Below are 13,218 nucleotides of genomic sequence, written 5' to 3' on the forward strand. Positions count from 1 at the left end.
TGCCCAATTGTGGCTGCCTGTAGGTGGGGAAGGTGTCAGTGACTTCTTGATCAACAAAGGAGCATGGGTCCAAGGGCTCTAAAAGCTGAGTGTTGGTGCTGTGAGAAGTGAAGATCACTGTTCCAAATCAGCCATTGACAACTAAGCTACTACCCTTCCCTGGCAGGGTCTGCTGTACCTGCTCTTGGATCTGCTGTGGCTGTCTGGAGCTGTCCAGCTGTCCAGGATGTGCTGGCCCAGGATGCTTTAGATGTAACCATACTCATCCAGGGAGCCTGCGACCACCATAGTAGCATTGGTAGTGGGTGAGCTGATGATGAGAGTTCTTGAGGTCCCTGAAGTTACTCTGAAGGATGGGTGGCTATGGGGGCTGCTGGAGCCAACCCAGCATGTTATCAATGCAAGTCTGTGGCATTCTCATCCAAGCCTGCTACACTAGATGGTATATGTTGATTGTTCCTGCAGTGTAAAGAACCTTATGCTTCTTAGCTGTTTAAAGTGAGTAGTGTTGAGAGGCAATATGCCTCATGCCATTCTGAGCAAGGGAATTTGGAAATACACACTGAAAGAGAAACTGTTTTCTATGGCAATTTATCTTTAAGAAAAGACAAGCTCCTCAATTGGTGATAATAGTTACCAACACCTCATTGAGAAAAATAATTCAGTTGTCCAAATCTGAATTTAGCTCATGTTCCATCTATTGTGGCAAAGAACCATCAGCCTCATCTGGGAAGAGATGTCATGCTTGGGTAGCATGTGGATATACAGTTATAGGAACTTCTGAAGTAATACATACTACTTATATAATGTAAGTTTAGGAGGGTTTTTGATGTGGTGGTTTTGCTTTTTGTTTTAAATTTGAACTTATTCTTATAATGACCTGAAGAATATATATATATATATAATATATAAATAAATAAATATATATATATTTATCTGTAAGTGCTCTATCAGCAACATATATAGGAATAAATGTGTGCACACTTGGATTTTCTACAAAAAAGAAAGGTCAGGTACTTAAGGATATTGAACATTTAACACTCTTAACTTCCTTGGCAAAACAAATTGGATATTATCAATTTTAGCCAGTAGCTGATTCAGCCATTGAGAAGCCAATTTGCCAAAAGATTCAGTTTTGATTGAGCTAAGGTCCTATAGAGAACATACAAAATAATGAGATATGTCAGGCCTCAGAGCAACCAACAACATGAAGTGAAAAGGAGTTTGGCACAAGCAAGCACCTCAACAAGGGACAGCTTTTAAATTCAGATCTAGAAAATTGCCCAGGACTGAAATGAAGTTTCTTGCTTTCTTTTTAGTCCCAAAACTCTTTGCCTCAGGAAGTTAGAATGGTAACTGCAAAAACAGCACTATTGAAATGTACACATTACCTTGCTCATGTGATTGTAACCCCTCTGTACAGTATTTTTACAATAAAATAACTTATTTTAAAAAAAGCACTGTTGTATTATGGACAGGTGACTAACTCAGGAAGTCAGAAAACTTAGGTCTTGCTAGTTGCTGGTGGCTCATGTTGTCATCCTAGCTACCAGGAAGCTGAGATCTGAGGATTATGACTCAAAGCTAACCTGGGCAGGAAAGTCCATGAGATTCTTTTGTTTGTTTTTGTTTTTTTGGTCCAGTCATGGGGCCTGAACTCTGGGCCTGGACGCTGTCCCTCAGCTCTTCAGCTCAAGTCTAGCGCTCTACCACTTGAACCACAACGCCACTTCTGGCTTTTTTCTTTTTGCTTATGTGGTGCTGAGGAATAGAACCCAGGGCCTCGTGCATGCAAGGCAAGCTCTACCACTGAGCCACCTTCCCAGCCCGAAAGTCCATGAGATTCTTATCTCCAATTAACCACCAAACAGCTGGAAGTTGAGCAGTAGTTCAAGTACTGGAGTACTAGCCTGGAGAGAAAAAGCTAAAGGAGAGTATCTAGGTCTCAAGTTCAAGCCTTAGTACAAGCACAAAAGAATAAAAGGAAAAAACCCAAATCTTAGCCTCAGATAATAATCATCCATCATCTGTATTTCTGAACAGTCACTATTTACCATGTCAGTTATCTTCCATACATTTCTCTAGTCTGAAAAATGCAGCCAGGGAGATATTATTACCCTATGTTCGACTTGAAGTTAGTAAATAGTCAAGCTCAAAATCTAAATGGACACTTTTGTTATTGCTCAATACTCCATATTCTTTCCAGTTCTTGGCAGCTGCTCCTTTTTGTGAATGTATGCTGAAGGAATTGATGAAATATCAGAGAAACGTGAAAGGCTTTGACTTTCAGAAGCTCAACATCATTGCAACTAGCTAGAGGGTGACTTTATGCTAGCTGAAATGACATTTTCCCCTTGGGTTTATGGAGATGGGGAAGTAGGGTAATAAAAAGCTATTTGAAATCATATTAATATGAGTGTGGTAAAGCTAGTAAAATTTTTGTCATTCTAATCAATTTTGTATAAGTCTAGGAACAGAAAATATGTAAAATAATTGATTAAACTGAGAAAAACTACTTACAAACTGTCTTTTAGTGTACTTGACAAGCCAGTACCAATTTCTGGCCAGACAGCAAAAATTCTCTATCTACTTCTAACTAGGCCATCTCTATGATTCACCTTGGAGAAATCTAATTACCCTTGAACATTTGACCTTCAATATGTCAACATAAATATTTTCCTAACATGGCTTCATGGAGATATGGCAGTTGTGTTTGACAGAGATAACATTTTCTTAAAAAATGTTAAGGACCATGGTCCACTTCCTTAGTTTCATATCTTTCCTTCTTACCCATCAGCAATTTTTGTTACTTTCTGCGTGTTGTCCATATGGAACTCCTTCAATAATGGTGAGAGAGGGATGAGGTCAGGAGATAGGGGTAGCTGCAAGCAAGAAATGTATTTATATTTATAACACTTTAGAATAATGCCAGACACATAGAGATGAATAATTGTTAGATATAGAATAATTCTCTTCTATACTGCAGCAGAAATATGAGGTCGTTATTTTATAGCTTTATTCTAAATAACCAAGGCTTTATCTAGAGTGCTTTGTGTTTCTCCAGGCCAAGGTTATGATTTTTTTCCTATGGGTTCTATTGGAAGAAAGTCAAGGACTTACACAATGGAGTGAAATGAACTGTTAGAGACATCAAAGATCAAGAAGAGGAGACTAGCCTGATCATTGATTGGATTATCAGAAATGAAGCTGTATTCAATCTTTTTTACGTGTGAGTTCTTATTCTGTTGGGTATAATCTGAGGGCTACAAGACTGTTCTTGCTTAGATTTTCTTATTTATTTATTCAGCAAATGCACTTGAAGATTTCCCAGGACAGTTCCAGGTACTTGGAAAACACCAATGAACAAACAGAAAAAAAATTCTGTTGTACTAATGCATGTTCTATCATGAGGAGATAGCAAATAGGCAGTAAGTATAAAAGAAAATCTGAAAATATGAAACAGGATTCAGATGATCAGTTGAACTTGAAGTCTTAGTATTTGCAGTATTAAAGGTAAGAGTCATTGGGGAAAAAAAGAGAACTGAGCAACTACTTGTAGGAGCAATTAGTCCTGAAAAGTATCTTCAGGAAGAAGAAGAAAAGCTAGCACCCAAGCTGTACCTCCTTATTAAAACAAGGAGGCCTGTGTAACTAGATGGGAGTGAACAAAATGAAAATTAGAACATAAGATTTGAGGAGTGATGGAATGTCAGACCATGTAAGGCCTTTTGGGTTATTTGTGTAAACTTTGGCAATCCATTGTGAGGGCTTGATTTAGTGCCCTGAAAAGACTCCTCTGACTTCTGTGTTGCTAAGAAAGTCCAAGAAAGCAAAAATAGAAGTAAACCTATTTCAAAGATGCTCTTTAGGGGACAGGTAGAAATAGCTTATAGCAGGAGAATGATGTTAGATGTATGAAGTGAGTGGATTCTGATATATTTTTTAATCTAGAGCCAGTATCTTAATTGATTAGAAGTAGGCTGTGAGAGAAATGAGGGTTTCTTTGCCATGGTATCTGCAAAGATAGTGCTTCCATCAAATGAACTGGTTGGATTATATTTGTGAAAGAGCACCAGGAAGCAAGGACTCTTTATTTTGTTTAATTTTTTGAAGACAATTAGTCATGTGGATCTACAAGTGTAGAGTTTGAGAAAGACTAAATATACAAATGTAATAGTTTGGGCTGGGAAGGTGGCTCAGTGGTAGAGCGCTTGCCTTGCATGCATGAGGCTCTGGGTTCTATTCCTCAGCACCACATAAGCAAAAAGAAAAAAGCCGGAAGTGGCACTGTGGCTCAAGTGGTAGAGCGCTAGCCTTGAGCTGAAGAGCTGAGGGACAGTGCCCAGGCCCAGAGTTCAGGCCCCATGACCAGACCACCTGCCCCCCCAGCAAAATGTAATAGTTTTTGGCCCACATATAAAATTTAAAGACATATGGTTGAATAAGATGACTGAGGAGGTGAGGTCATGTATAGATGAGGTCCAAAGATTAGTGCTAAACAGAAAGTCCAACATGATGGCATTGGGAGGAGGAATCAGCAAAGAAAACTGAGGGGTGACCACAGAAAGAGATAGAAAAGCAGGTGAAGGGTTGCATGGATTGGCCTTTTTGCAGCATATCTCCAGAGTGACAATGAAGTTGCAGAAATTCAAAGATAGGATGAATATTAAATATGATGTATCTCAACTGCTAGATGTAGAAGTATATCTAAGAAAATGAAGTAACCTTCAAGGTCACATGATTGTTGCATAAACAAGATTTATCTTCTACTTCTTTTTCTGTGCATGAGTCTTTTATTTTGGATTTGATATAGCCTGTTTATATGGCAATAGAAGACTCCAAGAGAGGGTAAGTGGAAGTCTAAGTGAATGAACAGATGAATGAATGAACTGAGACCAAACAATATTTGAAATGTGAGAAAACATTAAGGTCACTTAGTTTGGAGGTTTGCTTGAGATGCAAGGAGAGAAGAAAGCCAAATAGAGAAAGTATCATAGCTCAGGGAACAGTAAGTGAGAACTGCAGACTGCCATGTGAGTACTTTCTACCTTGAAAGCATCCTGAGTGTTTAAGATGGCTTTAAAAATAAATGCAAACTGTTAATGAGGGTTAATGGAAGAGGCTGAAGAGAGAGAAGCTCTTTCCTAACGAGAATTGGAATGCTGGCTTTAAATTTTTTTAATCCTCACTGGCAACATAAGAAAACCACTGACTTGGCAGCAGCAGGTTTATAACTCCCTGAAAATAACCAGATACAAGAGGTTTCAACTTGCTGGAACTCTTATTATATGCTTGAATGACTCCTGGAACAAAAGAAAGCTGTACATGACTGTTTAGCAAAGTAAAAGATAAACAAAGCATATGTTTTCTAACATCGATTGACTATACTCTGATAGTCATGTTCTATTGGCCTTTGCTCATTTTCGGGTTACATGATGAAGATGACTTCAGTGATTTTTAAGTTCAGCACATAAATAAATGATGCTAAGATTCTACTTTAACTTATGCCCCTCAATTTTTCATACACAGTGGCTGCTTTTCTTGCACGATACTTGTTCTCTTGGAAACATTCCATCCCCCCATTTTTTTTTTTACACTTTTCCTTTCTCTTTTGAAAGATCTCCTCACACTGCATAAATAGAAATGTCCCTGAGATTCATTTGATTTCATGGATGGCAGAGTATTCATTTCAAATAACTTTGGGAGAACCAGATAAAATAGCTACACTATACTGCATTACCTGATTTAGTGCTGAGGTCTGTTGAGGACTAGATGGCTGAGGGAAGTTGTAATGAGAAACTCAAGTTAGCTTTCACTTTAAGTTCAGTGCTTTGAATCCAGCAGAGCTGGGCATAGTCAAAAATTATTACTATCTGATTTGACTGTTCACAGTTCCAAGTGAAATAAGCGCATTGCCTCTGTTTTGCTGGTAGTCAGGAAAATGTTCCTATCACCTCAGTGTTAAATAGCAGTTCTTGAGCAGTGTCTGCAGGAAAGAGAACTGGCTGGAAAAGGTGACTTGTTTTTTCTCCCTTACAGCCATTGCTTTGTCAGGGTGAAGGCATAATGAAGAAGTAGCTGAGGGAATCTTACACCTCTGTTTATCAGGCTGTATCTATTCTTGGGAGAAAAAGAAGCCATCCATTTCCAAAGCTGTCAATCTGGTACCCCCAGCCACTACTAAAAGCCACTTCAATTTATTTCTTCAGTTCTTTACACTTTTCAGAGTGTTTATTGTAAAGATGTATTAACCAGTAGATGCCTTTAAGATAAATTGCACTCAACTTTGGAAGAGATAGCAACTTTTGCAAAGGCATCAATGGTGCTTTAAGTAGAAGAGAAACAGAGAAGAAGAGAGAAACAGACCTAAACACAGCTACAAATATATCTCAGCTTTGTTTTTTGGTGCCAGTCCTGGGGCTTGAACTCAGGGACTGAATGTACTGTCCCTGAGCTTTTTTGCTCAAAGCTAGTGCGCTACCACTTGAACCACAGCTCCACTTCCAGATTTTTTTGGTAGTTAATTGCAATCTCAGTGACTTTCCTGCCTGGACTGCCTTCAAGTTGGTATCCTTGGATCTCAGCCTCCTGAGTAGCTAGGATTATAGGCTTGGGCCACTGAATCCCAACTTTAGCCATTAAAAAAAATCTTTTAGTATGTAGCTTTCATCTTGTTTACTTTCGTTTAGGCTCTTTCTCTTCGTATTCTACTATTTCTGCTTGCTCTTTCTTGAGTCACTTTTATTTGTATTTTTTGTATCTATTCCCTTGACTTTTCCTCACCTACAAGGAAGAAGCAGGCATTTATATAACATTGGATGTAGCCCCTATTTATGAAAAAATAATAGCCATCACATACTAGCATTCCCAGAGCAAGGATGTAACTCTTGGTCTTACTAGCTAAGATTAGCTGATTTCCCTTGGCGTCAATATGTTTACATGGTGTTCCAAGGAAACTGAGTAGGACCAGTTTCTCTTGGCAGACAATACTAAAGCTGGAAGCCAGGAGGAAAATGTTTAGTTCACTTTCCTCTGCATACACAAGAATCCTTCGTGTTGCCTTGTCCCTGATGTTTAAAAGAGCTCTTTGCAGTATTCTAGGTTTAGACAGTATTTTGAAGCCTGATTGAGTTGTGGCTATAGCTTAGAGACTTGCTAATTTAGGAAATTCAGGGTACATGTCAAAAAGTGGAGGAAAACACTGCATCAGATTGCCTTTAGCTTCTGAAGGTCTTTCTAAATAATTTTGTTTCTATTGATAATTAATTCTTCTTTTTGTCTCTTGTTTTTACTAAGCTTGGAGAGGTTGTCCAAGGACGACATGACATGGTCATATGTAAGTTCTTTCACTATCTTATCTCCTAGGACTCCAGAGCACCATTTCATAGATAGTTATGTCTATAATGCTCCCTGAATGCATCTGGCTTAGAACCTCTTCCTAACTTTGTCTCAGAGATCGATGTCTTCTAGTATGTTAGATGTCTCTTCAGCATTTGCTTTCTCTAGTAGCTTCAAATCTTATATTCTCTAGGATGGCATTTTCTAATCAGTTATGTCTTAGTTCAAGGCTTACTTTCCAGAATTGTCTAATTCTCTACTCTTTTCTCTTTCTTTCTTTCTTTCTTTCTTTCTTTCTTTCTTTCTTTCTTTCTTTTTCTTTTCTTTCTTTCTTTCTTTCTTTCTTTCTTTCTTTCTTTCTTTCTTTCTTTCTTTCTTTCTTTCTTTCTTTCCTTCCTTCCTTCCTTCCTTCCTTCTTTCTTTCTTTCTTTCTTTCTTTCTTTCTTTCTTTCTTTCTTTCTTTCCTTCCTTCCTTCCTTCCTTCCTTCCTTCCTTCCTTCCTTCCTTCCTTCCTTCCTTCCCTCACTTACTCTCTCACTCTCTTTCTCTTTCTTCCCTTTTGAGACAGTTTCTCTGTGTAACTTCAAGCTCAGAATTCCTGATCTTCTTCCTCAGTCTCCTGACTACTGGGATTGTACGTTGCTGCCATACTTGGCTACTTCTTCTTTTCTTGGTGTATGATGATAACTTTTAGTGACTATACCATTCATTAAATAAAATCTGTATGTCTTGCCCTGTGTTGCTGCCTAATACTTATAAACCTATCTATTCAGGGGGCTGAGATCTGAAGATAGCAGTTGGAAGTCAGGCCAGGCAGTCAAACCTGTGAGACTCTTATCTCCAATTAACCACTAAAAGGCCAGAAGTGGAAGGGGACTCAAGTTGTAGAATGCTATCCTTGATTGAAAAAGCCAAGCAAGATAGTAAAGCCCTAAGTTTACATCCTAGTAGTAGCACCAAAAATAACCCAAAATGAAACAAAAAATCCATGTCTTTATATTTTTACTGAGGAGTTGCATGATATAATAAACTCCAAAATATTGTCCTGTGATATATTTATTAGATACCCCACCTCAAACCCAGCCTCACATATTTTTGTCTTTATATTGATTTGATGTTCAAGGAACATTTAACAAAGAAATGAGTAAATACAATATTATAAACAGTCTAGAACTATGATCTGCTGCCAAAATACTCCCCCTTTCCATTCTGTCATTCTTTCTCCTTTTCAATCCATGATATTAATTTTTGACCTAGTGTTGCAACTGGAGTATGAATTCAAAGCACATGGGAAGAAAAGTATTCGACATCTTTTATTCATTAATGCAATGCTTTGTGCTCTGGATTTTAAGTTTCAGCGAATAAATGTAAAGTCTACCTAAAAACCAATCAAGAAATCAAAGACCATTAAGTAAGCCTTCTATGATTTAGGAAGAAAAGAATGCTCACTTTTGCTTAGTGGTGATAAGGTGAAGAGGAAGTATATGGAAAGGTCTGAAAATTGCTTGGCCTACAAAGAAAGAACTTGAGTATTTGGGATGGATGGTTTTTTTTCTTCCCTTTTTATTGTCAAGGTGAGTACATTTTTTGTTAAAATTTTTACCCCTTCCCTCAATTTTCTCCTACTTTCCCTTCCTCCCAAACCCCCAAGTTGTACAGATCATTTGTCTCACCATTTGGTTGTTCCCCTTCCCTTCCCTATTTCAAATAAATGTATATGCAATACCAGGGCACCAACATCAAATACAGTGACAACAGAGATATAATATAGGGAGAAGAACATACAAAAGAAACAAAAAATCATGCAACACATTACAAACAACAACAACAACAACAACAAAGAAAAACCTCTTGTGTCCCTGTCTTGGAGTTCATTTCACTTAGCATCATCTTATATGGTCATATGTACATAGCTATTGAGCTATTCTGCTCATCTGCTAAGATTATCCTAGATGTATAATATTTATTGCAAATAAGGGAAACCATGGGATCTATGTGTCTTTGGGTCTGGCTTACTTCACTTAATATGATTTTTCCCAAGTCTTTCCATTTCCTAAGAAATGGGGTGATGCCATTCTTCCTGATGGAAGCATAGAATTCATATATATATATATATAATTCTTATATATATGTATATATACATATATACAGGAAAATTATATATATACATATATAATGGATCAAGAAAATTATATATATATACATATATATAAGTATATATATATATGTGTATATATATTCTTCTACTGAGGGGCATCTGGGTTGGTTCCTTATCTTAGCTATGGTGAATAATACTGCGATAGAAGCATAGAATTCATATATATATATATGTATATATGTACATATATATATATATATATATATATATATATATATAATTTTCTTGATCCATTCTTCTACTGAGGGGCATCTGGGTTGGTTCCTTATCTTAACTATGGTGAATAATACTGCTATAAATATAGCTGTGCTGGTAGTTTTAGTATGGCCTTGTTTATGATCGCTTAGATAAATGCCCAGAAGTGGGATTGCTGTGTCATAGGGAAGCTCTATGTGTAGTCTTTGGAGAAACCTCCATTCTGCTTTTCAGAGTAGTTGAACAAGTTTACACTACCTCCAACAGTTCAGTAGTGTTCCCTTTTGGCTACATCCTTCCAGCATCTAGGTTTCTTGATTATAGCTATTCTAACTGGGGTGAGGTGGAATCTCAATGTTGTTTTATTTTCATTTCTTTCATGGCCAGAGACGTTGAGCATTTCTTCATGTGTCCATTGGCCATTCTTATTTCCTCTTCAGAGAAGTCTCTCTTTAAGTCTTTAGCCCACTTATTAATTGGGTGGTTGTTTCTTTTAGAATTCATTTTTGGGGGATTTAATTTTTTGGGTTCCAAGTATATTTTAGATATGAGGGCCTTGTCCATTGTGTGGCTAGTGAAGATCTTCTCCCAATCCATGGGCTTTCTATTGATTTTGCTACCTATGTCCTTTGCCATGCAGAAACTCTGCAGTTTCATGCAATCCCATTTGTCCAACCTTTCTTTGATTTGTTGTGTTTCTGGGTCATTATTAAGAAAATTTCAGCCCATGCCAAGGAGCTCTAGAGTTTCTCCTATTCCTTCCTGTAATGTTTTTAGGGTGTCTGTTTTTACTTCAAGGGCTTTGATCTATTTGGGGTTGATTCTGGTACAGGGTGATATATAAGGGTCTGACTTCAGTTTTCTACATGTGTTTAACCAATTTTGCCAGCATCATTTACTGAAGAGGCTGTCTTTATTCCATTCTAGTTTTTGTAGCTCTCTTGTCAAAGATTAAGTGGCTATAGGTCTGTGGGTTCATTTCTGGGTCTTCAGTTCTATTCCATTGGGCTTTAGGTCTGATCTTGTGCTAATACAAAGCTATTTTGATTAGTGTGGTTTTGTAATGGAGTTTGAAGTTTGGTACTGATATTCCTCCAGCGCTGTTCTTTCTGCTGAGGATTGTTTTTGTTATTCAGGGTCTTTTATTGTTCCATATGGATTTTTGGATTGCTTCTTCTATTTCATTGAAGAATGATGTTGGGATGTTGATGGGTATTGCACTGAATTGATATAGCATTTGGAAGTATTGTCATTTTCATGATGTTGAGCCTCCTAATCCAGGAGCATGGGAGATTTTTTCCACTTCCTAGTTCTGCTTTAATTTCCTTTTTCAGGATTTTAAAGTTTTTCTCATAGAGGTCCTTCATGTCTTTGGTTAAGTTAATTCCTAGATATTTTATTTTTGGGGAGTTGCTTTCCTGATTTCAGCCTGCATTCTTCTCTTTATTGGCATATAGAAAAGCTATTGATATTTGAAGGTTAATTTTATACCCTGCTATTTTGCCATAATTTCATACCAGCTCAAGTAACTTGGGAGTGGAATCTATGGGGTTCTATAACTACAAGATCAAGAGTTTACAAGTAAATAAGAGTTTACTTCATCTTTCCTTATTTGGATCCCCTTTATGCTTGCATCTTGCCTTATTGCTCTAGCTAGGCGTTCTAATACTAAATTGAAGAGGAGTAGAGAGATATCCTTGTCTCATTCCTGAATTTAGAGGAAGTGGCTTTAGGTTTTCTGGCCTGTAAGTTTTGTGGTAGAATACTTGCCTAGCTACAAAAGGCTGTAGAGTTGATTCCTAGTATCATTGGTTAAAGGATCCAAAAAGAGAAGAACAAAATAAGCTTCAGAAGATAGTGAAAGAAGGTGAGTCACATTTGAGTATCTATAATATTCATTATACTAGGTATTTCATATCAACACATAAACCCTACGGAGGTATAATTAATCCTATGTCTTCAAAATGAAATTGAGGCTAATTGAGTTTAAGTACTTTGCATCTAGTCTCCCAGCTGATGAATAGCAGAAAAGAAATTTAAAACTTTATTTGACCCCCACAACCTATGCTCATGTTACTCTATTATAGTCATGACTGTATCACAATTTTTATGGGAATCAACTGGATCCAACTGATTCTAACTCTCACACTTAATAATATCTGTTTATGCTGTTGGGTTTCTTTGTATATACGTACTGATAATGAATACCTTTTGATGTTAGGTGATTAATAGTATGTATACCTTACCAGGGGTAGTTAAGAGTAGAAATATTAATTAATAGTCTTAACCAACAACTAAAGATAAAAATGTCATTTAACATTCTGCTTTCTCATTTTGATGATTTAAATGGGCTGACTGCTTAGAGGCTGGCCTTTGTTAGGGAAGTTTTCTCTCTCTGGATTTTTCTTTAATTTTATAATGTGCTTTGTGTGTGATATAGAAACACACTGCCAAATCTTTTTATCCTGATTGGCTTCAGACTCATAATGAGGTCATCACTATTGAATATATTTGGGACTCACACTTTATAGGGGTTAATGGACAAGAAAAATTAAGCATGACTCAAACTTTATGGAAATCAAATGTGAGAAATCAATAGCATTACATTCAGAGCACTAGATGGTTGGTACTTGGGTATAACAAGTATTTGTTCATTTCCTGATTTTATATTTTATCTGATATGTTTTTAGGCATGACGACTGTCCTGTGAACTATTCTCTGTAAAATCTAGGGAAGTCATCCAAATCATTAGCCCTTCAGTGGGAATGGAAACTTCATTTCCTTGGTGGGAGTCTTGATTTAATAAAAAACAATCAATCTTTTGGGGGTTCATTTGTTTTGTTTGATATTTTAATGAGTTTTATATAAAAACATATGAACCACCTGTAGACTTTATTTTGAGAGTTCCTGGAGGGTATAGTGAAGAATATATTATTATTTTTGTTTCTGACTTTGTCTTTTCCTTTTTTGTCTACGAATTAAGGGGCTTGGACTTTGTAAATAATTCTCAACCTTTGAGAAGCCAGAGTCTCTTTTTATGAACTACTGGAATCTATGGCTGCCACTTTTGAAAAGAATATGTGTAACTGAAATTCCAGAAGGTTCACATACCAACTAATGGTCTCACAGGAGGCCAATGACCACTGGATTCAAGAATCCAGGGATTCTTAAATCTCCAGATTAAATACTCTCTTGGTTCTCTTCTAGTTCAAATACCCAATTGTTCCACTTTTCCTATGATGATTTGGGTGTCTGTCAGAAGGCCAGTCAAGACAAGTATGAACTATTTAGGTACATTTAACTTTTGTAGCTATAAATGACAAAATGTCATTTGATAGCTTCTGTCCTCTCTCTCTCTCTCTTTTTTTTAAATAATCTTTTTGAACCTTGTCTGCTCTTCAGAATCACCTGGGGAGCTTTTTAAAAAATCTCAATGCCTGGCCACACCCCAGATCACTTAAGTCAGAATCTCTGGGGGTGGGTCCCAGATATCAGCTTATTAAAGCTCCCCAGGTACGTCCACTGTG

This window comes from Dipodomys merriami, unplaced genomic scaffold (assembly GCF_024711535.1).
Source record: "Dipodomys merriami isolate MVZ:Mamm:240054 unplaced genomic scaffold, mDipMer1.0.p SCAF_7, whole genome shotgun sequence".
NCBI classification, from domain to species: Eukaryota; Metazoa; Chordata; class Mammalia; order Rodentia; family Heteromyidae; genus Dipodomys; species Dipodomys merriami.